Source organism: Quercus suber, unplaced genomic scaffold (assembly GCF_002906115.3).
Source record: "Quercus suber isolate HL8 unplaced genomic scaffold, Cork oak 2.0 scaffold_1498, whole genome shotgun sequence".
Lineage (NCBI taxonomy): Eukaryota > Viridiplantae > Streptophyta > Magnoliopsida > Fagales > Fagaceae > Quercus > Quercus suber.
In genome coordinates this window covers 1-4,835 of record NW_027070870.1, presented here as the reverse complement: position 1 = coordinate 4,835, position 4,835 = coordinate 1, and the positions used below count along the sequence as shown (strand labels likewise).

Genomic DNA, 4,835 nt, shown 5'->3' with positions numbered 1-4,835 from the left:
TTACCTTCTTGGATGTTTTAGATATGTTTTTAAATATATATATATATATTTTTTTGAAATCCTAAAATAAATAAAAATACATGTTTGTACACGACATAAGCATAAAATACTAGGAAGCACGATTATGGGAACGGGTACATGTACAGGTACGATATGGTGACATAGCAATTTTTGATAATTTAGCCCTTATCTAGGAAGCATGGGTGTGAGTACAACATGGGTAAAACATCACAAATGAAATGTCTGTGCTTTCTAGATAAAATACCTACATATTGATACACACACATGCACACATGAGAGAGAGAGAGAGTTCACAAAATTACACTTGACCCTTACATTTTTTACCACAACTTTTCCAAATAACAAAAATTATAATTTGTTCTTTGGGTTTCCAAAAATAACCAAAACCCCCTTAAGTTTAAAATTGCACAAAAGTACACGAGGTTATAAGAATTACCTTTCCAATACTAAATTTCAAAATAAAAAGGATTTCCTTCAAGCACAATTAAATTGTCAAATGTCATTCTTCTCACACTTTATAAGTATTTAACCTTTATATCCTTTTGTTGTTTCTTTGTGTCTTTTTGCGTGAGAAAATGAGTTGAAATGAAAAGGTGCTAATCAGATTGATTATGCTATGGTTTCTACTGAGGTTAGTTGTATTTAATTCAAGAATGCAATTTACTTTTGAAGCCAATGTCAAGCAATCACATGCATAGTTATACACTTTAATGTTATTTTCTACCATAAATTGCTAACATGCCCATTCATTTCACATGTCATCTCCTAGGTTAGATTATATGTGCTCACATTCTCTCATATCCAAGTGATCATTTGTCATCACTTAGGAAATATTATACGCCATGCTCACATGTTCATGCACCTCACATGCCCATGCATTCATATTTCCTTACTTACCCTCACCCTTGACATGTTAAACACGAACACAGCCCGTTCATTAAACGGGTCAGCCGTGTTGATCCGAATATAACTCGAACCCATTTAGCCTCAATCCATACCTGTTTACAAATGGGTTAGCTGTGTTAAGTTCGCGGGTTGTGTCAGATTTTGCTACCCCTATTTAGATTTTTTGGGTATAGGGTCTAGAGTTTAGGGTTGAGATTTTTAGATCCATATGTCCATTCATTCGTTTGTCCCCACTTAGGATAGATTATATTCTATGCTCACATGTTCATGCACCTCACATGCCCATGCATTCATGTATTATATGTTCTCACTTGCCCATATGTTTATGCATTCTACTTGTCATCCCTTAGTTTGATTGTATATGTTCACATGTTTTTAAAATTTGTCAAATGTCAAATTCTTAAGTTATCCATTTTTAAGCAAATAACCTTCATGCCCCATTGTTGTCTTTTTGTATTAGAAAAATGCGTAGAAAGGAAAAACACTAATCGAACTGTTTATTATGTGTTTTGGAATGAGGTTAGTTGTATTTAAATCGAGAATGCAATTTACTTTCCTAGCCATTGTCATGCAATCACATGCTAGATATACTCTTTAATGTTATTTTATAACAGAAATTGCTCACATGCCTTTGCATTTCACCTATTCTCATAGGGCAGACTTTATGTGGTCACATGCTTACATATCCATGCATTTATTTGTCATCACTTAGGATAGATTATATTCTATGCTCGCATGTTCTTGCACCTCAAATGTCCTTGCATTTATATATCATATGTTCTCACTTGCCCTTATGTTTCTACATTCCACATGTTCACATAAATGCATTCCACATGTCACCTCATAGGGCAGACTTTATGTGGTCACATGCTCACATATCTATGCATTCATTTGTGATCACTTAGGCTAGATTATATTCTATGCTCACATGTTCATGCATCTCACATGCCCTTGCATTCATATATCATATGTTCTCACTTTCCCTTATGTTTATGCATTCTACATGTCAACCCTTAGGTTGATTGTAAATGTTCACATAAAAGTGATTTTCTATGAGGACAATAAAATTGTTAATTGACATTCTTCTCACACTTTATAAGCATTTAACCATTGTATCCCTTTGTTGTCTCTGTGTCATTTTGCATGAGAAAAATGCGTTCAAGGGAAAAAGTGCAAACTGAACTTGTTATGCTATGCTTTGGAATAAGGTTGGTTGTATTTAATTCCAGAATGCAATTTACTTTCCTAGGCAATGCCACACAATCACATGCATAGCTATACTTTTTAATTTTATTTTCTAGCTTAAATTGCTTACATGCCCATGCATTTCCCATGTCATCTCCTTGGGTAGACTATATGTGCTCACGTGCTCATATTCATGCATTCATTTGTCATCACTTTGGATAGATTATATTCTATGTTCCCATGTTCATGCACCTCACATGCTCATGCATTGATATATCATATGTTCACACTTGGGAACAATTATATTTTATGCTCACATGCTCAAATTTCCTTGCTTTAGGGTTTAGGGTATTAGGTTTTAGGGTTCAGGGTATAGGGTTCATGGTTCAGCATTTAAGGTTTAGGGTTTAAGGTTTTAGGGTTTTATGGTTCAGGTTTTAGGGTATAGGGTATAGGATTTAGGGTTTAGCTTTTAGGGATTTAGATCCATACACCCATGCTTTCATTTGTCATCACTTTGGATAGACTATATTTTTTGTTCACATAACCATGCATTCATATATCATATGTTCTCACTTACCCATGTGTTTATGCGTCCTACTTGTCATCCCTTAGGTTGATCCTACATGTTCACATGCTTCTAAAATTTATCAAATAATTACTTGTCAGAAAAAACATTGTCAAATGTCAAATTCTTAAGTTATCACTTTGTTAGCATATAACCTTTATATCCCATTGATGTCTCTTTGTGTCTTTTTGTATTTGAATTAGAAAAAAGTGGAAAATGGAAAAATTTCTAATCAAACTTGTTATTCTATTATTTGGAATGAGATTAGTTGTAATTAATCAAGATTGCATTTTACTTTCCTAGCCATTGCCATGCAATCACATGCTTAGCTATACTCTTTAATGTTATTTTCTAACATAAATTGCCCACATACTGATGCATTTCACATGTCATCTGATGAGATAGATTATATGCGGTCGCATGCCCAATCTATATCTGTTCTCTCTCTCTCTCTTCCCCACTCCCCAACTCAACTGATTTCTTTAAGGTGTTGAATTGATTCTTCTATGTATTCTTGTACACAGTAAGCTCATGTTCAACAATTTTTGGCTACTGATGATGCACGGAAGAAAGCTGCAGACGCTAGGGACTTGTGTCAAAAACTTGTAAAATATTTACATTTATGTGATGGCGTAATTTCCTCAAATTCACTTGGTGTTGAAGGTGCATTGCAAAATTTGGGCAGTCTTAGAAAATTCGAGGTAAGTATGTGTATAATATTGCAGTTACCATTTATTAATGATCTCTCTAAAACATTGCCATGATTAAAGCTTGTTTATTTGATACTTGTTCCATGTCATTGTTCCTTTAGGATAATTTATTTTACTAAAAAATAGATATTTCTGTCTGTTATAGTAGATTTGATTTCCTTATTGTTAGAAATTTTCAATACTGTTTTTGGTTGGTTTAAAGTGGAACATTGTGTGTTTCTCAGATGAAGAGTTTTGTTGTCAGATCTTTTTTTACAATTATTGAGGCAGATGTTGCGTTTTGTTGTTAGATCTGTTTATACAATTATCGAGGCACATCCTTTGTTGGTCGGTTTCACTAATCCCAAAACTGAAGAAGAAATTTATGTCTGTTTTTATTTTTTCCATCTCCTTTTTTCTTGGTGTGATAAGAAATTTGATTTTAGGCATACCAAGATTTTAGGTTCCACTAATGGGCTTGAGATATTGAAACCAAGATTTTCTTGTTGATCTTTTAGAACAAATTAATTAATGTCTTACATACCTCTTTTTTTTTTTCTTTTTTCTTTTTTTTTGGATAGGTTATAAAAGTTTTTTTTTTGTAAAAATACTACTTCATGCAAAAAAAAAGGCACATATTCTTCTCTAGACTCTCTTCATCATGTGTTGAAGGACTAAGACATGCTCCTTTATTGTTTTGCGTGAAAACAAATTAATGAAATAAGTAATAATGTTAAAGCTTTTTTCTTGATTCCTGCATTTTTCCCATTTTATGGTTTAATGCTTGTTGTATGTGGACACTTTCTGTTGGGATTTTTGCATGTTGAATTATCATGCTAAGCCTTATGACTGCGTCAAGTATTGGTTGCTGCTGCTTTTGGTTCAAAGCTGGGTGCAATGCGGAGGAAGCCCTTAACAAGGTATTCAAATGATTAATTCTTGGTTTTGCACCTGATTTAAGTGTCTACTGGAAACAGTTTAACTAGATTTTTGTTGAAAGTACTGTAAATAAAAAATGAAAGTTTAATAAAATTAGTTGGTGACGAATGTGGAACCCACAAATTGTAATAAAAATAAGCAATAAGTTCAATAATTTTTGTATCATTGAGAGAGGGAGAGAAAGGGAGAGAGGGAGAGGGCGGGAGAGAGCAAATAAATTCACAAAATTACACTTGACCCGAAAACCTCTCAAAATTACGTTTTAAATCCCAATTTGTTTTCAAATTCCGTTTTGTCCCCCATAAATTTTCCAAACTACATTTTTAACTGCACAACTTTTTCAATATTCACAAAATTATAGTTGACCCCAAATCCACTCAAAATTACATTTTAAACCCCATCTTTTTTCAAATTCCTTTTTGACCCCACTACTTTTCCAAATTACATTTTTGTGTAGACAAATTTCCAAATTATGATTTGACCCAAACGTTTTTAAATTATAATTTGATCCTCAAGGTTTCCAAAAA

General features: G+C 33.1%; 1 long non-coding RNA gene across 1 annotated transcript; it reads left to right on the top strand.

Moving 5' to 3' along the window:
• The first annotated feature begins 499 nt into the window (after positions 1-499).
• On the top strand, positions 500-4,291 carry LOC136065995 (uncharacterized). The gene is made up of 3 exons (XR_010627544.1): positions 500-2,135; positions 3,205-3,381; positions 4,211-4,291. It is a non-coding gene; the product is annotated as an uncharacterized LOC136065995 (long non-coding RNA).
• The last annotated feature ends 544 nt before the right edge of the window (positions 4,292-4,835 follow it).